The sequence below is a fragment of the Solanum dulcamara genome, chromosome 4, assembly GCF_947179165.1.
Source record: "Solanum dulcamara chromosome 4, daSolDulc1.2, whole genome shotgun sequence".
Lineage (NCBI taxonomy): Eukaryota > Viridiplantae > Streptophyta > Magnoliopsida > Solanales > Solanaceae > Solanum > Solanum dulcamara.
The window spans coordinates 51,623,114-51,645,787 of NC_077240.1; the positions used below are offsets into that span (position 1 = coordinate 51,623,114).

The window sequence follows — 22,674 nt, forward strand, 5'->3', positions numbered from 1 at the left end:
ACGACTCTTTTACTCTACAATTTTACCCCTTCTCGGCGGAGTAGGTACCCTTTGATCGAAGGAACAGGGACTAATATAGTTAATCCACAAGTAACTTTCCCTCCAGATTCATCTGGGGCTAGAGTGCGAAGTGAGTCTTGTAGTCCTGGTCATATTGTGGAATTTTCAACCTTGGGTATTGCTTCCTGTCATTCTACATTACATCAGCTGGTACCCTTACTTTTTGGTTTTTGCTTTTTCGCCCTCAGAGTTGGATTCCAAGTGGTGTTGAAATTCCCTCGCCCACTAGCCCATATAGTCATTCTGCGGTTTTTCTCTCATTAACTGGTTCTATGTTGAAGAGCTGTGGCATTTGAGTGCGTCATCAGTTAGCAGTTAGCTAATCCTTCTTGTCTTGCTTAAATCCTTTTTACAATACCCTCAACGTAACGTATAGTATTCCAGGAACATAATATCATGTCATTTCTCCATCGCTAGTTCCGATTCTTCCTTCTCGCGTGATCATACCAGCACTAACGCATTAAGTTCCATCAGAATTTCGAGGTTAAGCGTGCTGGGGCGAGAGTAATACTGGGATGGGAGACCTCCCTGGGAAGTCTTCGTGTTGTGTTTCATTGTAATCCTTGCCATAATGTGTGGGGCACTCAACTTAGCTCTAGATTTACCTCAGCGTTATCTCGCGAGTCTTTATGTTTTGTCTTGTCCTTTCGTCTGTTATCTTGCATACAGTATTGGCGTAGACCTTTAGCTCCACTATCCTCTATTCACTTTGTGTTCTCCTCATTTTCTACCACAGGAGGCTTTCTATTCCTTTTTCTTTGGTTATTTATCTATCGAAACATCATTTGTGACTAACTCTATAACCAAGATTTTGGCTTTTGGTATAGTATGCTGTTATTATCCTTCGTAATGTCTTTTAAGTTGGTTGATATACTTTCATGGTTACACTCTTTTGTTGTTATACGCAGCCGCCTTCTAGTGTTATGTTATTCAGGGTCTCGTCACAAACTTCTTAATGCTGCCTTATGTAGTATTCTGGCTTCCCTCCAATTATTGGTAGCTTCCGGACCTTTCTAACTTGGTTCAGCAAGATATCTTATTGAAGTTTAGACGTCTATCTCAAATATATCGCCATATCAATTATCGCCTCCTACTTTTGCCATTTTCTCATTAACTTCCCCCCTTTAGAGGGTACTCGTACTTTCATCTGCTTGTACCTTGCTCTATGTCTCTTTGTCCAGTCTCAATTTCGCCCAATCTTTTCCTCCAATCTACTTGGTACTGCATCATGTCTCTGTCTATCTTTATATTTTATAAACGGACTATCCGCGTACGGAGTCTTGACTAAATTACGAAGCGATGAGAACCTTTCCATATTTAATGTGAGGTCCTGTCTACTAATCGGTACTTGAATAATGTGACCCAAGGAACAACTCATCCAAGGCCACCTTCTACTTTTCGTTTTCCCAGAATTACTTTGCACCTGTAGTGGTTCCAATTCCAATTAGACAGTGCTAGTATTCCGACAATAACTATCTAAGGTTTTCTTGAAGTAGTAGCTTTATTCCAACCCATATCCTTTGCTTCTTGGGGCGAATAGAAGTTACGCCATTTGTTCCTTAAGTTTTCCATCCTCGTTCCTTAAGGGTTCCACAATTTTTGGGGCGACGTTGTGTACACGCATCATTTTTTTTTGTATCTTAAGCCCCATGCTCTTACTGCGTTCTTAACGTAGGCCTTTAACTTAGTCAACGCGTACTAAGTGCGTCTTACTAGTAGTTCCACTTTATCCCTGCATACTCGTATCACACTGTTCAATTCATACTTATATATCCCCCTTTTAATTCGTATTCATGTTCAGTTCCTGACATCTCTTTGAGGTGCGTCTGTTAGAAGTTTTTTTCCTAATTAGTTGGTGGAAAACTATAAACTTTTATCGTGAACCATTTTCCAACCATTTTTGGAAGAAACCAAAACCTCTTAAACATCACAGTACTTCCCTTTTAATACTTGCCCGACCTGGTCTCCTTCCAAGTTTATCCTTAAGTTATGAACAACTCGTCTAATTTATGATAGGAATTGAGAGCTTGGTACTTTCAAAATGAGTGAAGCTCAACTACTAGACATCTTACCTTTCAACCTGAGCTTCTCTTTTTTTTCTACAGCATAATTACGGCTGGAGATACTGTTGTCTAAACTGTACTGCTCAGACAGACTTTTGTTTTTCCGAAATAAACTCCCCCAAGTAAAGAGGGTATCCCTTATCAACAACCTGAAGAGTACCTCTTACAGCTTTAATTTGGCATAATATGGGTACTCGGTATCAATTTCCAAAACATGTTATAAGCTATGTTTTACTCCCTTTTGCTTGTTCTGGGAAAATTTCGACAGAGTTTCCTCTACATTTCTTACTTATCCCAAACCTGCATGCAAAAAATACCAATAATGCCTTACAGGGCCAACACACACACACACACACACATATATATATATATATATATATATATATATATATATATATATATATTTAAATCATATCACCACTGCCCAGGGCTTTCAATATCATCTCATATTGCAGCCACACAGGGCTTTCAACATCAACAATAATATAAAAATACTGGACTTACCTCATATGTCCAACTTCAAACTGCATCTGTTGCACTTCCTGTCTCTTTCCTTTCAGGTTTCAACTTTACATTTCAATAGTACTTCAATACCTTACCCGACGGATATCTTCCATGGCTTTACTTTACTTACCTGCATGCTTCATAACTTTCTATGTCGCCAATTACTTCCTTCTGTTGGTGTCGTCCTTCTATTAAAATCCAAGGTTAGTATAAGGAATTTTCCTATAACTCGGATCTAAAGCACGACCTCAGATGTGAAAAAAAGGTAACATCCTAAATGCCCTATAGCTTCCTGTTTATAGATGTGGAACACAACACATCAATAACTAAGACTCTACTAGACACGGTCTGCAGCCACTCCTAGGACAAACTACTCTGTTACCACTTCTATCACGACCCAACCCCATAGGCTGCGACTGGGTTCGACATGGACCCTCCGTATACATATCTATCAGCTGTGGTCAAATTTAACTGTAAATAAAACAATATCATGTAACAGAGCCCCACTGGGCGATAACATTTTCATAAACCTATAGCCCTTTTCATTTATATCACAACATAATAGGGCACGTAAGCCGACAAGGCTACCATAACATAACAACACATATCATATATCACGTAGACCCAGCTGAATCAAACTGACATACACAACCCATATATACATGTTTGCAGACCTCTAAAAATATAAATGACAACATACAGGGCCCCCGCTATACCCCCGAATGGACAAAACAATGTTATACATCAGTGGACAGTATCAAAAACTAGGCCCCAATACAATGGATCCTCTTCCAGCTAAGCTGCATGGAATCCTAAGCTGACGGACTCCCAAAACCTATATCTGTACCTGTGGGCATGAACGCAGTCCCCCGAGAAAGGGGGTTAGTACGACATATGTACTGAGTATGTAAAACATAACATGATACAACTGGAAGCATATCTGAAGTAGAGAAGCAGGGGATAAAATGTCAAATCAAAAACCGGTACTTGGAAAAGTACAATCATGCATGCTAAAACATTCAATATAGCCGGCCCTATCAGGGATCCAGTGAATTATATTTGTAGTATCAGTATCAGGCCCCGTGCCATCGTCACCTCATTACAACACATCATCAGAGTATTAGTATAAGGCCCTGTGCCATCGTCACCTTATTACAACACATCATCATAGTATTAGTATCAGGACCCAGGCCATCGTTACCTTATTACAACACATCATCATCATATATATACATATGGATGCTGGCCCCGTAGCTAGGGACTCGGTGAACAATGTAGTGAATTGCACGAATCTGATAACTGGCCCGGGACTTAGAGAAGAAGTATTACAGTATACACGAGTAGAGTAGTGAGAAACAAAACACAGTTTAAATCATTATTTGAGACTCAATGAAGTCATCAGGTGAACCATCACCTGGGGATTGGGGCAGAAGGTATCTGACGTATACTCTCTAACTGTCTCTACAAACTATGTAAAAAGGAGTTTTTGGAAATCTTAGACATATACCAATGTGAAATATCTTATAGCAGTCCGAGCATTGGTTATCTCAGAGCCTTTCTTTTTAACAAACAAGAGCTTAGTCGAATCAATTGTTATAGAGTCATATAGAAGACTCGAAAATAGCAGCTTACTACTTTAAAGTTTAACATTCAAAAGTGAGTGAGGGTCCTGAAGTCATATTCAGGACTTGGGAATGGAATTATCCCCAAAGCTCATATCATATCCTGCTTACATCTAAGACATGCCAAAAGAGAAAAGATAGGCTTTACATACCTATACCAAAAACATACCAAGAGAAGCTTCACATACCTCTTATGGACTCCCCTTAATCGTGTTCACGTCGTTGTCCTCGAAACCTATTTAACATGGAAGTAATGCAAGTGTTAACAACCTTAGACTTTTCAGCAACTTAGACTACCCAGGAGTATTCATAGCATTCATCCCTTCGCTCGCCTTCTCGACTAGTTCCTTAACTAGTTAAGGCGTTACCGAAAATTGGGCAGCACCTCCCCTATTATGTGCCCTATCTAAATTCCCAATTCCACTCCTAATACCTACATCCAACCAACAACAACAACCTGCAACATACGTTTAAGAAATTCACACCAACAATATACAACATAACCTCCAAACTACTCACTCGAAATTACGATATCAAAATAGAGTTTCTAATTTCCATTTTACAAAACCTTTACCCTTACAAAGAGGGAGGGTCGTGTGGATGCATCCAGCAGATCCCCCACCTCATATATACCTTGAAACACGCACCACACAACCAGAAGCAGCCTCCACACACACAATGCCTCATTTCGACTACAATTTAACTACGACGACTTCAATTTGGATTGTTTCTACCGTTGAGCATTTCCAAGATTTTTTAAAAACATACAGCAGACTAAAAGGTGTGTAATACACCCTATATAAACACCATAAAGTACAAATTTAAAGGAGAAACCTTACCTTATCTGAAATTGGCCAAAACTAGCCAAAATTCTGTCTCGGAACTTTTCCCAGCGCGACTTGAACGTTGTGGCTGCTTGCTGTCCGATTTTTGCTGCACCAAGCCATGATTTTATACTTCTAATACCTCCATATCATCGTGGTATATGCTATATAATTAATTTATGAAATGAAATCGGGATGTACCTTGATTTTCCTCCTAGGCTGTCACTCTTTTCTCTCTAAGCTCTATGGTTTTTGTTCTTGGTTTGGCTGAAATTTGAGATAAGAATCAGCCAATTAGTCACAATATACATGTATATATCTGTCCTTAGGAGGTGACACGTGTCATCCCCTAAGGGTGACACGAGTCCAGCCTTTTTTGGGCTACCGCATAGATGCCTCCAATTAGGGGCTGCCACGTGGCAGTGGGACCCACCTCCCCCAAGCAGGTGGATCACCTACTTGACCCTAAGCAGGTGGGTCACTTGCTTGCTTGAGGTGCTACCACATGGCACTACTCCATTGGCTGCCAAGTGTCACTTTTTTTCTCCCTCATGGGTTCGAAATCTCATCTTATTTTAAGAGCTTATGTAATCCATGCTACGCAAGCTTGGTACGTATCAAATAGCTTAAGTATGTAAGACGTCCAAGTTAATAGCTTACGTAGGTAAATTGATTCCAACAACTCACTACTTAGCCTCCAATTCCTTCCGGATTCTTATGACTCCATTTCCAACCTTCTCTACTATGGGGTATCACATTCTCCCTTCTTTAGAGTCATTTGATAGTGTCGTATCATATACGACTCACATGATACTGTCTAAGGAATTTATAAGGTATTTCTAAGTTTAAAAGTGTGGGGTGTAACAATTCTGGTATGTTTCAAATGAGTCCAATGTTCTTTAATATGATGCGGTTGATTTGGATGATTGCTTCAGCTATATTGAGAAGCCAGTTGCTATTTTGGCAATAGATATCCAACAGTTGCATTCCAAAGCCATTTCTATGGTTAAGGACTATTGGAGGCATCATCCAGTCTAAGAGGCTACCTCGGTGTCACGACCCAACCCCGCAGACCGCGACTGGGGTCTGACTTGGACCCCCCGTATACATATCTACCAGATATGGTCATATCGAATTATAAACATGCAATGCATATAAATCAAGTGTAATCAAACTGGACTACAACAACATGATACGTATATAAGAACCCTCATGGGTCATAACATTCTAGATATCTATAACCTCTTTCATTTGTATCACCTCCTAAAAGGGCACGCAAGCCGACCAGGCTGCCATAACATAACAACACATACTATATATCATATAGACCTAGCTGAACCAAATTCACATATACAACCCATTTATATATATCTGCAGACCTCTAAAATATTAAAGACGACATATGGAGGGACAAGGCCTCCGCCGTACCCCTAAATAGACAAAACAATTTTATACATCAGTGTTTAGTATCAAAAATTGGGCTCCAATACAATGGAGCCTCTTCCAGCTGAGATGCGTGGAATCCTAAGCTGACAGACTCCCAAAACTTGTATATATACCTGCGGGCATGAAATGTAGCCCCCCAAGAAGAGGGGATCAGTACGACACATGTACTGAGTATGTAAAATGTAACATAATACAACTGGAGGTATATCCAAAATAAAGAAACAGGGGAACAAATTATCAAATTAGAAGCCTGTACCTATACTCTATGAATTACAAAAGCATTTATGCTCATATCATACCATATACCCAAACCTTTCAGGGGTCTGGTGTATCATATTCGTAAAACCATCATGGCCCCAGTTCCATCATCACCTTATTACAATACATCATATATATATATATATATATACATACCCGGCCCTCTAGTGAGGGAGTGGTGAAAAATGCAGTGAATTGTGCACAATTACTATTCTCGGCCTAGGCTTGATGAAAGAAGTTTTACAGTATACATGAGTAGAGTAGTGAGAAATAAAACACAGCTCAAATTATTAACGGAGACTCAATAAATTCATCAGGTGAATCATCCCTGGAGATTAGGGCAGAAAGTATCTGACGTATACCCTCTAAATGTCACTAAGGACTATGTAAAAGGGAGTTTTGGAAATCTTAGACATATATCAGTATGAAATATCTTATGGCAGTCCGAGCGTTGGTTATCTCAGAGGCTTTCTTTTTTTTATACAAAAAAGAGCTTAGTTGAATAAATTGTTATACAGTCACATAGAAGACTCGAGGAGTAGGAGTTTAACTACTTTAAAAGTCTTAACATCCAGAAGTGATCAGGAGTCCTGAAGTCATATTCAGAACCTAAGAGTGAAGTTTCCCCAAAGCTTTCATCATCCATATCCTACATCTAAGAATATGCCAAAAAGGAAGAGAAAAGATAGACTTTACATACCTATGTCAAAAATATGCCAAGAGAGGGCTTCACATACCTCTTATGAGTTACTCTTTATCCCGTTCACCTCGTCATCCTTTGAAACTATTAAACATTAAAGTAGTATGAATATCAACCACTCTTAGCTTTCCAGCATCTTAGGTTGCACCCCAGTAATCATGGAATTTATTTCCTTGTTCGTCTCCTCGACTAGTTCTTTAATTAGTTAAGGCTTTAACAAAAATTGGGCAGCACCTCCCCTATAACGTGCCCTATCCAAATTTCCAATTAGATCCCTAAAAACTACAGCCAACTAAAAACAACAACCTTCAGCATACGTTTAAGAAGTTCACACCAACAATATACAACATAAACTCCAAACGACTCGCTCAGAATTACGATATCAAAATAGGGTGTCTAGCCTTTATTTTGTAACACCTTTAATTATAAAAATGAGGGGTCATGAGGCTGCAACCATAATAACCCACACCCCTTTTAGAATACATTTTCGTACCTGCAAAACACACCTACACACCTGCAGCAGTACACCACAAGCACAACCCTTTACTTAGAGGACAATTCAACTATAACGACTCCAACTTAGTTTATTTCAACTGTTAAGCATCTATATGATGTTTTCACATTTACAGCCACTTAAACAAAATATAATACACTTCTGAAAAATACCATAAACTCCAAATTGAAAGGAAAGGTTTCACCTTACCCGAAATTGGCCAAACTCGCTCAAAACTCACTTCGGAAATTCTTCTAACGCAATTTAGTCGTCGTGGGTGCTTGCTATCCATTTGGGGCTGATTCAAACCTTAAATTTATATCATTAAAACCTTCATAACATGTCCAAACCCTTACCAAATCATGGGAGAATAGAATCAAGTCATACCTTGTCCAAAACTTGCAAAAACTAGCTTCGGAAGTTCCCTAACACGCTGAAAAGTAGTGGGCTATTTATGTCCCTTCTTCGCTGCCCCAAAAATGGAATTTTTGTTATTAAAAATAGTCATATCCCCGTCAGTTACCTTAAATAATTAATTCACAGAACGAAATCGAGACTTACCATATTTTTCCTCCTAGGCCGCCACCCTTTTCTCTCCAAACTAGGGTTTTGCTTTTCTTTTGTTGATTGCTGATGTTTAGGAACATAACAGCCTCTTAGTCATCAATATACCTATATATACACCTTTTTAGAAGGTTCCACATGGCAGCCCCTCAGGTGTGACATGTCGCAGCCCCAAGGATGCCACCTAAGCTCATGCAGCCTATCACACTCTGCCACGTGGCAGTGGGGTCCACCCCCCAAGCAGGTAGGTGGGTCACCTGCTTGCTTATCACCTACTTGCTTCACTTTAGTAAGTTCAAAAACTAGTTTTTCTCCCTCTCGTAGGTTCGTCATTGCGTCCTATTTTAAGAGACTATGTAATCCGTGCTACGTAAGCTTGGTATGTCTTTAAGAAGCTCAAGTGTATAAGATTTATAAATTAGTAGCTTACGTAGGTAAATCGAGTCCTACGACTCATTGGTTGGCCTCCAATTCCTTCCGGATTCTTATGATTCTGTCTCTAACCTTCTCTACTATGAGGTATCACATTCTCCCTTCCTTAGAGTCATTTAATAGTGTCATAGCTTATCGGTTTCACATGATAATGTCTAATGAACTTAAGAGACATTCCAAGTTTAAAAGTGTGGGGGTGTAACATCCTTCCCCCCTTTAGAACATTCGTCTCGGAATGTTAAATAAAACTTCCCTTAAGACTTTATACTATTTGTATGGAGATTCTTTGCTATTGCCATAACACATATTTCCATCCAAGTACTTAATATACGAGTTTCGGGAGTTGGGGTTACCTGTAGACATCAGGAATGGGTACGAATACTTGTGTTTTATATCCTCTTCAATTTCTTAGGTCATCCTTTTTTTTGGTTTTGGTTTGGCCACAGTATCTTGACGGAAGGCACGTCTTTAGTCTACAATCTTCCAGTTTGGCGATCTAAGATGATGATAGGTGGTTCCTCGCAGGATTCTATTTCCTAGATATCATCCAAGGAACATACCCCGGGTGGCTCGTCAATACTCTTATGAAGCACCCCTATCTGATGGACTGGGCATATAGTTTCCAAATAAGGTGGTAAGCTCAACTTACCGGCCACTTTACCCACCTTACGAGCAACTTGATATAGTCTAATATATATTGGGCTAAGTTTCCTTTTTTCGTCGAATCTTATTACTCCCTTCTTGGGTGACCCTGTTACGTACACCTAGTTATCAATTTTGAATTTTGACTGTCGGTGTCAATTACCTGTATATTATTTTTTCGACTCTGGGCTGCTAATCCTTAGCTTGCTCAATCATATCGGGGCCTTTTAGCTTAGTATCTCTAACATCGCCCCATCCAATAGGGGACTTACATATCTTGTTCTACCAGTCTTGTACGGGGCCATTGGGATACTGGAGTAGTAGTTATTATGGTGGGCAACTTGATAAGTGATGGACAATCATCCCAGCTATCTTCGAAGTTAACAACACCAGCTCATGACATATCTTCTAGCATTTACGTGGTATACTTTAGCCTGTTCATCAGGTTTGAGGGTAAAGTAGTGTACAAAGACTTATCTGTCTTCCCAGTTTCTTCCCGGACTGATCCTCGATAGTTAATTTTAACTTGGGATCCTTCGTCTGGGATAATAGCTATAGGTACTCCGTAAAGTCCTACCACTCTTTTACCCTATAATTTTAGATCTCGGCAGAGTAGGTAGCCTTTGATTGAAGGAGCATGGACTAATATCGTTAATGCCTAGGTAACATTCCATCCAAAGTCATCTGTCGACGGAGTGCGAAGTTAGTCTTATAGCCCTGGTCATATTGTGGAATTTTCATCCTTGGGTATTACTTCCTGTCTTCCGTAAATTCCATCAACTGGTACCTTTACCTTTTGGGTTTTGCTTTTTCACCCTCAGAATTGGCTACCAAGTGGTGTCAAAATTTCCTCACTGGCCTATATAGCCATTCGGTGGTTTATCTCTCATTAATTGGTACTATGTTGAAGAACTGTGGAATTCGAGTGCGTCGTCAGTTAGCAATTAGCTGATCCTTCTTGTCTTGCTTAAATCCTTTTTACAATACCCTCAACATAACTTATAGTACTCCAGGAACATAATCTTATGTCGTTTGTGCGCCACTAGTTCATATTCTTCTATCTCGCGCGAACACACCCGCACTATCACACTAAATTCCACCAGAATTTAGAAGTTAAGCGTGCTTGAGCGAGAGTAATACTGGGATGGGCGACCTTCCTAGGAAGTCTTCATGTCGCGTTTCATTGTAATCCTTGCCATAATATGTGGGGCACTCAACTTAGCCCAAGATTTATCTTAGCGTCGTCTCACCAATCTTTATGTGTTGCCTTTCCCTTTCCTCTTTCAACTTGCAACTGGTATAGGGGTAGATCTTTATTTCCACTATGACCATGTCCTTTTTTGGTCATTTTGGTTTAACTCCTCCTATTGTATTCACCCCTTTTTGTACGCACCCATTCATTAGAGTTGGCTACCGAGTAGCGCTAAAGTTTGTTCATATAGTGACCTTTAGAGCCATTTTGAGTTCTGTCTATCCTTAGCTGGCATAGTTTTAAAGGAATTTGATATATAAGCTTGCCAATCCTATAGTAACCAGTTAGTCCTGTCTATCTTATTTAAACCATTTCATAATTTTTCCTTACCCCCGCTTGTAACCTTCTTGACACATTCTCGTGTCATTCTTTACCTCTACGAGAATATGAGAGAGTGCAAGAAATACCTTGTCGCACTTCTTTCTATTTCCTTATTTTCTCCTTGCTCATCTTATCTCTTACTATATGAGTCTTGCTATTTCTTTTCCTTGGTTATTTATCTATTGCAATATCATTTGCGACCAATTCTATAGCCAACATCTGGCTTTTGATCTAGCATGCTGTCATTTTCTTTCGTAGTGTCCCTTAAGTTATTCGATATCCTTTCATTGGTATATTCTTTTGCTTTTATACGTACCCACCTTCTAGTATTATATCGTTTAGGGTCTCATCAAAACTTCTTAACGCTGTCTTATATACTATTCTAACTTCTATCCAATTACTAGTGGGTTTCAGACCTTTCTAACTTAGTTCATCAAGGGATCTTATTGCATTTTAAACATCCGTCTTAAGCATGTTGCCCCATCAATTGCCTCCATCTTACCCTTGCAGTTCTCTCACTTGCTTCCCCCCTTTACAGGGTACTTATACTTTTACCTGCTTATACCTTGCTCTATCTCTCTAGGTCTAGTCTCAAATTCGCCCGGTTTCCTCCCCAGTCTACTTAGTATTGTATCATGTCCCCATTTTTCCGTACATTTTATAACCTAATTATCCACGTACGGAACCTTGGCTAAATCATAAAGCGACTGGAACCTTTCCATACATAGTGCGATATCTCCTCTATTAATCTGTACTTAAGTAATGAGACCCCTGGAAAAACTCGCCCAAGGACACATTCTACTTATCCTTATAAAAGTTAATATACACTTGTATCCGTTCTAAATTTTCTTTTAACTAGGCAACATTTGTATTTCGACATTCATTGTCCAAGGTTCTCTTAGAGTAGTGGCTTTCCCAACCTATATCCTTTGTTTCTTGGGATGAATGGAAGTTGTGCCATTTATTCCTTTAGTTTGTCATCTTTGTCTCTTAAGAGTTCCATTATTTTCGGGGTGACATTGTGTATGCGCATTACTCCTTTATATCTTATAGCCTAACCCTTACTGTGTAACCAACATAGGCTTTTAACTTAGTTAACATATACCAAGTACGCCTTACTAGTGGTCCTACTTTATACCTGTATAATTGTATCACACCGTTCAATTCATACTTACATATCCTCCTTTTAGTTCACACTCACATTCAATTCCTGACATCTCTTTGAGGTGCTTCTGTCCGAAGCTCTTTCCCCAATTAGTCGGTGGAGAACTATAAACTGTTATCGTAACTCATTTTTCAACCATTATTGGAAGAAACCAGAATTTCTAAAACATCACAGTACTTCTTTTAATACTTGACCTACCTGGTCTCATTCCGAGTTTATCCTTGAGTTATGAACAACTCATCTAATTTACAATTAGGAGTTGGGGTCTTGGTACTTTCAAAATGAGTGAAGCTTAATTACTGGAAATTTTACCTTTAACCTGAGTTTCTCCTTTTTTTTCTACAGCACAATTACGGCTGGAGATACTATGGTATGAATTGTACTTCTCAGACAGACTTTTGTTTTTCCGTAGTAAACTTCCCTGAGTAAAAAGGGTATCCCTTATTGACGACATGAAGAGTATCTCTTACAGCTTTAACTTTGCATAATATGGGTACTCGGTATCAATTTCCAAGACATGTTATAAAGCTATGTTTTATTTCATTTTTCTTTTTTTGGGAAAATTTCGGCAGAGTTTCCTCTATATTTCTTACTTATCCCTAACCTGCATGCAGAAAATACCAACAATGCCTCATAAGGCCAACATATATATATATATATATATATATATATATTCATACTATATCACAGCCACACAGGGCTTTCAATATCATCTCATATTGTAGCCACACAGGGCTTTCAACGTCAATAATAATATAAAAATATTTGACTTACCTCGTATGTCAAACTTCAAACTACATCTATTGCACTTTCTGTCTCCTTTGTTTTCAGGTTTCGACCTTACATTTCAATATTACTTCAATACCTTACCCGACAGATATCTTTCATGCCTTTACTTTACTTACCTACGTGCTTCGTAATGTACCATGTCGTCAATTACGTTCTTCGGTTGATATCGTCCTTCTGTTAAAATCCAAGATTAGTATAAGAAGTTTTCCTATGACTCGGATCTATAGCACGATCTCAGATGGAAAATAAAGGTAACATACTAAATGTCCTATAGCCTCCTATTTATAGATGTGGCGTGCAACATATCGATAATCAAGACTCTACTAGAAACAGTCTACAGAGACTCCAAGAATGAACTGCTCTAATACAACTTCTGTCACAACCCAACCTCGTAGGCCGCGACTGCGGTCCGACCTGACCCTCTGTATACATATCTACCAGCTATGGTCACATCGAATTATAAACATGTAATGCATATAAATCAAGTGTAGTCAAACCGGACTACAACAACATGATACGTACATGAGAACCCCCATAGGTCATAACATTCTGTATATCTATAGCCTCTTTCATTTGTATCACCTCATGAAAGGGTACGCAAGCCAACCAGGCTGCCATAACATAACAATGCATACTATATATCATATAGAACTAGCTGAACCAAATTGACATATACAACCCATATATACATGACTGCAGACCTCTAAAATATTAACGACAACATATGGAAGGACAGGGCCCCCGCCATACCCCTAAATAGATAAAACAATTTTATACATCAGTGGTCAGTATTAAAAATTGGGCTTCGATACAATGGAGCCTCTTCCAGCTGAGCTGCGCGGAATCCTAAGCTGACAGACTCCTAAAACCTGTATATTTACCTGTGGGAATGAAATGCAGCCCCTCGAGAAGAGGGGGTCAGTACGACATATGTACTGAGTATATAAAATATAACATAATACAACTGGAGGTATATCTGAATTAAGAAGCAGGGGAACAAATTATCAAATTAGAAGCCTGTACCTGTACTCTGTGAATTACAAAAGCATGTATGCTCATATCATACCATATAGCCGGCCCTTTCAGGGGTCTAGTATATCATATCCATAAAACCATCATGGACCCAGTTCCATCACCACCTTATTACAACACATCATCATTTATATATATATACGTACCCTGCCCTCTAGTGAGGGAGCGGTGAAAAATAAAGTGAATTGTGCACATTTACTATTCCCAGCCCGAGCGCGATGAAAGAAGTGTTACAGTATACACGAGTAGAGTAGTGAGAAACAAAACACAGTTCAAATTATTAACGGAGACTCAATGAAGTCATCAGGTGAATAATCCCTAGAGATTACGACAGAAAGTATCTGACGTATACTCTCTAAATGTCACTAAGGACTATGTAAAATGGAGTTTTGGAAATCTTAGACATATATCAATATGAAATATCTTATATCAGTCTGAGCATTGGTTATCTCAGAGCCTTTCTTGTTTTTACAAAAAAGAGCTTAGTTGAATCAATTGTTATACAGTCACATAGAAGACTCGAGGAGTAGGAGTTTAACTACTTTAAAAGTCTTAACATCCAGAAGTGATCAAGAGTCTTGAATTCATATTCAGAACCTAAGAGTGAAGTTGCCCCAAAGCTTTCATTATCCATAGCCTACATCTAAGACATGCAAAAAAGGAAGAGAAAGGATAGGCTTTACATACCTATGTCAAAAATATGCCAAGAGAGGGCTTCACACACCTCTGATGAATTATTGTTTATCCCGTTCGGTTCGTTGTCCTTTGAACCTATTCAACATAAAAATAATATGAATATAACCTACTCTTAGCTTTCCAGCATCTTAGGTTGCACCCCAGTATTCATGGAATTTATTTCCTTGTTCATCTCCTCGACTAGCTCTTTAATTAGTTAAGGCGTTAACGAAAATTGGGCAGCACCTCCCCTATAACGTGCCCTATCCAAATTTTCAATTAGATCCCTAAACACTAAATCCAACCAACAACAACAACCTGCAGCATACGCTTAAGAAATTGATACCAATACTATACAACATAAACTCCAAACGACTCGCTCAATATTACGATATCAAAATAGGGTGTCTCGCCTTTATTTTGTACCACCTTTAATTATACAAAATGAGGGGTAGTGTGGATACAACAAGAAGCACCCAAACCCATTTTAGAATACATTTTCGTACCTGCAAAACACACCTACACACCTGCAGCAGTACACCACAAGCACAACCCTCTACTTAGACGACAATTCAACTATAACGACTCCAACTTAGTTTATTTCAACTGTTAAGCATCTATATGATGTTTTCACATTTACAGCCACTTAAACAAAATATAATACACTTCTGAAAAATACCATAAACTCCAAATTGAAAGGAAAGGTTTCACCTTATCCGAAATTGGCCAAACTCGCTCAAAACTCACTTCGGAAATTCTTCTAACGCAATTTAGTCGTCGTGGGTGCTTGCTATCCATTTGGGGCTGATTAAAACCTTAAATTTATATCATTAAAACCTTCATAAAATGTCCAAACGCTTACCAAATCATGGGAGAATAGAATCAAGCCATACCTTGTCCAAAACTTGCAAAAACTACCTTCAGAAGTTCCCTAACACGCTAAAAAGTAGTGGGCTATTTATGTCCCTTCTTCGCTGCCCCAAAAATGGAATTTTTGTTATTAAAAATAGTCATATCCCCGTTAGGTACCTTAAATAATTAATTCACAGAACGAAATCGAGACTTACCATATTTTTCCTCCTAGGCCGCCACCCTTTTCTCTCCAAACTAGGGTTTTGCTTTTCTTTTGTTGATTGCTGAAGTTTAGGAACATAACAGCCTCTTAGTCATCAATATACCTATATATACACCTTTTTAGAAGGTTCCACATGGCAGCCCCTCAGGTGTGACATGTGGCAGCCCCAAGGATGCCACCTAAGCTCATGCAGCCTATCACACTCTGCCACGTGGCAGTGGGGTCCACCCCCCAAGTAGGTAGGTGGGTCACCTGCTTTCTTATCACCTGCTTGCTTCACTTTTGTAAGTGCAAAAACTAGTTGTGCTCCCTCTCGTAGGTTTTGTCATCTCGTCTCATTTTAAGAGACTATGTAATTCGTGCTACGTAAGCTTGGTATGTCATTAAGTATCTCAAGTGTATAAAACTTCTAAATTAGTAGCTTACGTAGGTAAATCGAGTCCTATGACTTATTGGTTGGCCTCCAATTCCTTCCGGATTCTTATAATTCTATCTCCAACCTTCTCTACTATGGAGTATCACATTCTCCCTTCCTTAGAGTCATTTAATAGTGTCATAGCTTATCGGGTTCACATGATAATATCTAATGAACGTAAGAGACATTTCGAGTTTAAAAGTATGGGGGTGTAACACTTGGAGACCGAGCATGAGATGCAAGCATAGTTGCTCGGCATATTTGAGCCTTTAGTAAATTCTTGACTTTTACTTTTGCGGACAAAAGTTCTTTTAGTAGTGGATGTTGTAATAACCCTCTAGGTCATTTTTGGATTAAAGCATTCATTCCATCATGTAGAGCATTCCTATAGTGATCCCAAATCATTTATGACTTGCTGGCACTGACTATTTAGTCGATTGGTTGATTATTTGGGTTTTAGGCTCGTTTCTGTGTTTTAGAGCTTTTATAACTTAAAAAATTGACTTTGGTCATAACTTTAGGAAAATGACCTCAGAACAAAATTCTGGCTATTTGATCAGCTTCGGAATGGACAAATTAGGCAAGTAGCATGGTTGGCATGAGTACCGAGTCAATCGATGCGAGTTTAGAACTATTTAGCACTTTTGCCTTTAAAATTTGGCCTATAGTTGACTTTGGTCAATATTTTTGGAAAACGCATTCGGATGAAAATTCTGATTGCGCAGTTAGTCGCAGAATGTCGAGTTTAGTGTAAAACGATACTTCATTCACTCCTCAAAGCTTCCAATAAAATCTCGAGGCCCATTGTGGGAACTACTGTCGGTCGTAATGACCTTGTATAGAAATTTTAACTGCGCCATTGAGTTCGGAATATCGAATTTGATAGGATAGTATATATCGTTCGCACACATGGGATTCTGAAAGAATTTTTAGCACCCCGTTAGGGTATTTGAACTTGGTTAAAAACTCAACTTTTAGTTGATATCTGGTGCAGCAAAATTGCTCTTCGCGATCGCGGGCCCTTAGCCGCATTTGCGAAGGTCCAAGAAGTTGTTCTTCGCTATCGCGGAGCCTTAGCCACGCTCACAGAGGTTTGAGTCTTTGGCCTCCACTATTACGGGCTTCAGGCCGCGTTAGCAGAGCACTATAGCCGCGTTCGCAAATGCTAATGTCCTGATATTTTAATAAAGACCAAGGACCATTTTCAGACTGTATTACAAAGTTCAAACCTCAATAACTCCTTCTTCTTAAGCTCAAATTAGGTGATGCCTAGGTCCAAATTCAAGAGAATTTTATGGGAAATCTTGTGGTGAGATCAAAAACTTGAGGTGACGCTTTGTGTGAGGTAATAATTCGTATTTATCTATTGCTCTAGTGATTTTCAGAGTGATTAATTGTTGAACTTTAAAGAATAGTAACTTGGCCTATTTTACTCAGTATTTAGTAATTTTTGAGGCTAGATTGTGTAGTTTTTCATAAGGAACGTCATGGTATAATTTTTTTAACTGGGATTGTCTAGTTTATTCAGAATTCGTTGATTAAGAAGCTGTCATTTTCTTTTTTAGTTCAAATTTTGTGAATTTTAGTTGCATGCTCGTCTCACATCATTTTCCACCCTGAATTGTGTTATAATTTTGATTTTTGGGCTTGGGGTGATGTTTAGAACCTATTCCGGTGTCAGTTCTGGAATTTTAGATGCGGATCCCACATTTTCCATTTTAGATACCAAAATTGGTCCGTCTCCTAATTCGATAATTTTAGGGTCATAACAACCGTATGAAAGTTGTGATTCTATTTTTGATATATGGAAGCATTAGGAGGCTGCTTGAAAGGGAAAACCTTTGGTTTTGTGAGGTAGAGCGCACGTGGTTGGCTGACGCGCAGGCTATGATTTTCCCCTCATAAGACTGAGTATGTTTAGGCAATTGTACATTCATTTATATGAGTGTGGAGGGTTTTGGGTGTCGAGCATGCTAAATTCCTAAAATCTATGTCCTAGGCCATATTTCGATTAATTATTTGATTGTGTAAGCATGACTCTTGTGGTTGCTGGTTGTTTCTATCCTGCGATAATTGTTGTCCCTATGGTTGTGTGTTTGGAAGCATGTTTTGCCTTAGTTTAGGCTTAGATTAGTGTTGCCTTAGAGCTACGTGGTTTTGGTATTGTTTGACCTTAGAGCTTCTCCGACGTTATTTTGGAGGGTTAGATCCCTATAGGCTGATATAGCAAACTTGAGTCTGATAGTCTAAGCCTTAGTTAGGTAGTAACTCAACTATTGACCTTACTTCTATAGTTCCCTATTCTCTGATTTTCCTGTATGATCCGGTTCTTGATTTTCAGATGTTTCTCGGCAATTTTGGTTATATTTGGTTTGAGCTGGAGTGGTATATTGATGACACTTAGTTTGGGGTACTCTCCGTGATGCACGGTTAGACGTTGATTCTAATTTGATCCGATTTCTTAGCTACAAATACCCAATTAAAGTTTGTGGTCCCACTTACTTGTGTTCGGCTTATTAGCTACAAGTACCCGGTTAAAGTCTGTGGTCCAACTTACTTATGTTTAGGTTTCTTAGCTACAGTTACCCGGTTAAAGTCTGCAGTTTAGCTTGCCCATGCTTGACCTTTGGCTACAGCTACCCGGTTAAAGTACATGGTCTAGCCTACTCATTAGCAATAGTTACCCGATTGCAGCCTGTGGTCTAACTTACACGTAGTTAAATTCCTGATTCCCTGATGAATCTTCAGTTAAGTCTTCATCTACTCTCAATTGTGGGTTACATTATTAGAGTTTGGAAATGGTTCAGTTCAAGTTCGAGAAATGGTGATATTATTGAAATCCTTTTTGTTCAGTTCATTTCTCCATCTATTCTTGCATTTCTCTACCTTATGGGAGTCCGTGCCAGTGGTTACTCTTTACTTTTTCACGAGTGTACCCATTGGGTTTATGGGAGCCTAACGGATTTAGCTAGATTTTCTTTCTTTATTTGTTTGTGTGCTCATTTACATGCCTACTTTTACTTCTTTTCCTATCTTTAATTGTGATCTTTTACTCACATTTTAGTTTAATTTTGCTAATCTTGCTCAGTCGACCTATGATGCCTACTGGGTACCTATTGTTTTGGTAGTCATACTACACTATACATCTATTTTTGTGATGCAAGTCTGAGTACTAGCTATCGACATTGATTCAAGCCAACTGCAGTCGTTATTGGAGGAGAGGGTGAGCACATAGCGTCGTGGATTTACCCGTATCCTTCTGTACACACATTTTGTCGGTGTTTTGCTTTTTGGGACAACTTTGTTTCCGTGGTCCACTTTTGTACTTGTACTCTTTTACTAGCAGCTCTGTACATGTGACTTACATGTTCTGGGAGGGATTTCTTTTTGGTTTGTATACATTTAGTTTCTTCCGCCCGTTCATGTATGCTCCTTTTATTCTCCTTGCTATTTTTTAATTAAATTATTGTTCTTCTACCCTGACATCCCATTACTCATAGTTTTCATATATGGGTCAGCTTATCCACTGGTGGTTCATAGTAGGTGCCATCATGTCCTGAGAAATCGGGTCATGACAAGATAATCCATCGGACCATTTCCCCGGATAAATCAACTAGGATATCTCGGATTGGTGTGGTCAAAAAGATAGGCTGCTCCAACCCCTTTTCCTTGGATGAAGTCGTCTGCTTGATGGTTGTCACATAGGATGAATAGAACTCTCACACCATTGGATGATTGTAGCTTCTCGAATATTCGGCCATCCACTCATATCTATGATGACAAAAGAGATCACGAATTTCTGGGACTCCCTCAAGATTGATTGTTATGAATCGCGACTCCTCAGTCCTTTTTTTCTTACTCTATTAGGTAATAATCAAACATCCCATCCACACACCATCGTTTTGGTTCCCCACGAATTTGAAATTGTATGGAAGGTTTCTCGAGTGTTGAGTATCATTTGGACAATATTCTGGAAGAAGATTGGGCCATTGAATTTTCATAACTTTTCTTTACCTCAGATGATTCCCCCTCGTCAGACTGTAGGTATGTAGATGGTGCTACAGTGTGAAGAGATGGACAGATTCCATTTGGTTCTTGAACTAGGACAATTTTTTTTGAGAAATTTGGATTGGTCCTCCGTATAAGAGGCCTCTGGGAGTCAAGGGAGTAGTCCTCCTCTAAGCCACTAATCTTAGCATTTGTCGGTTCGTCCCATATATGCTATCTTAAAATCCTCGCAGCTTCCTTCTTTGAAACCTTTCCCTTTCCACAACTATTCGTTGGAGTTTGTTTGGGAGACATTGTACCTGCGGAGTAAGAGTACACATATGTAACAAAAGAACCAAGAAAAAAAATTTAACTGGAAGTCTGATATTTTTGTTCTTAAGAGAGGGTGTCTATGAATCTTAGAATACTCTATAGCTCATAGGACACACTTGTAGAAAGAGGCCAACAATATATTTAGCTTCTAGATAGTGTATACGAGTTGTCCTTACGACTTGTAGAAGTTTCTATGCCTATTGTTTTGGGTATTTAACTTGTACAAATCCACCATATGATCCATAGAAAACTATACGACTCGTAGGATGTACTCATGCAAGGTATGTATCCAAACTTGTGGTTACTGGAAATTTACCTTTCATTTACATGAGTAAACTTGATGAGTCGTAGAAGATTCTATGACTCATAAGTATACTCGTAATGTTTGGTCATTTTGAGGGTTAATCACTAATCCTTAGGTTCAAGTTAGAAGGGGTAACTATGAGTCATAGGATAACCTACGACCCCTAGAAAACCACCTAGTGGATGAACCTCAGGTTCAGGGATTACTTCTCACAGATACCAATCACTTAGCAGCTCAATAACCCACCTCCCCACACACACATTTCTCTAATTTAAGAATCTCACCCAAGTCATGCATATTTTCAAGTTCCCTAATTCAGAAGTCAGTTCAAAGTTTTTATTTCAAAATCAGATATGCCCTAATTTCCCATCATAAATGCTCCCTTCATCCCCTTCTTGTGGACTCAACTCAAGCAAATCCTACATTCACTAAATTTGGGTAGATAACTTACTAGAATTAGTGAGGGGTGTTTGAGTCCTCTTGTGGATTTGAGACTTGACTGGTACTGTACGAAGTTAAGGGAGTTAGGGGAATGATATTTTGATTGAGTTAGGCATCTATGGTTGAGATGCTAGGTGATATTGAAGCTGATGAAGTATGGTAATGGTGGATTTGAACCTTAAGAAGAAAGTTGTTGTTTAGGTGTGAAGTGAAAAAAGGAGGGAATTAAATGATTTGGGATTTTATCCCTTTTATCGCTATTCGGGTCTGTTTCATTTTAAATAATTTGGTATAAAATATAGCTAGTTAGGAATTGTAATAGTTATTACGAGTAGTAAATAAGCTTCATCATTTGCCGTGATACATGGGAAACTTTAGAAAAAATATCTGGAGTCCACGAGTGTAGGCTACGAATCGTAGAGTTTCCTATGATTCGTAGAGTACACTAGTAGACCTAATAAAAACTTCTACGACCTGTTGAAACAACTCATATGGCTTTCTTCTCCTGTCCGTTTCCTATATTCGCATTCTGACATGGGCACATACTCATATTTTTGTTTATGAATTTTTAAACTATATTTTGACATGAAACCTAACATAGTCTATTCTATCCTAAAAACTAACAAGTGAAAATAAAAAGAGACAAAACAACAAAAACTCAACAAAAGAAAAAAAATAGCTTGAGTTTCATCCCAAGTATCTCTTGATTTAACGTCATGGCATGACGCAAATTTTCCTAGTTACTCAGACTTCACTATGCTTCCATGCTTTCAAAGTTTTGATCTCATCCTCGGTGCCTATATATGCTTTGATTCTTTGACCATTAGCTTTGAACTTTGTTCCATCCTTCTATTCTAGCTTGACTGCACCATACAGAAAATCTTGACTCACTCAAATTGGTCCTAACCACTTTGACTTGAGTTTTCGAGGAAATAAACACATCCTTGAATTTAAAAGAAGGACTAGGTGTCCTAGTGTGAATGTTCGCTTTTCAGTCATTTGTTCATGGTATTTCTTCATTCTATCATTATTATACAAGCCTGTGATTTCGTATGTAATTAGGCGGAACTCATCAAGCTCATTTATTTGACTCATCCTTTTGCTTCGAAGCAAAGCCCCAATCGATATTCAACTTCTTCAGTGCCAACGTGGCTTTGTGTTTCTACTCTATGGGAAGATGACATGATTTACCAAAGACAAGTTGATAAGGTGAAAAATCTATGGGGGTCTTGAATGTAGTGTGGTAAGCCCAAGAGCGTCATCAAGCTTCTTTGACC

The 22,674-nt window shown here is 38.8% G+C and overlaps 1 pseudogene; it reads left to right on the plus strand.

Annotated features, from left to right (window-relative positions):
* Positions 1-493: 493 nt before the first annotated feature.
* Positions 494-613, plus strand: LOC129888046 (5S ribosomal RNA; annotated as a pseudogene).
* The last annotated feature ends 22,061 nt before the right edge of the window (positions 614-22,674 follow it).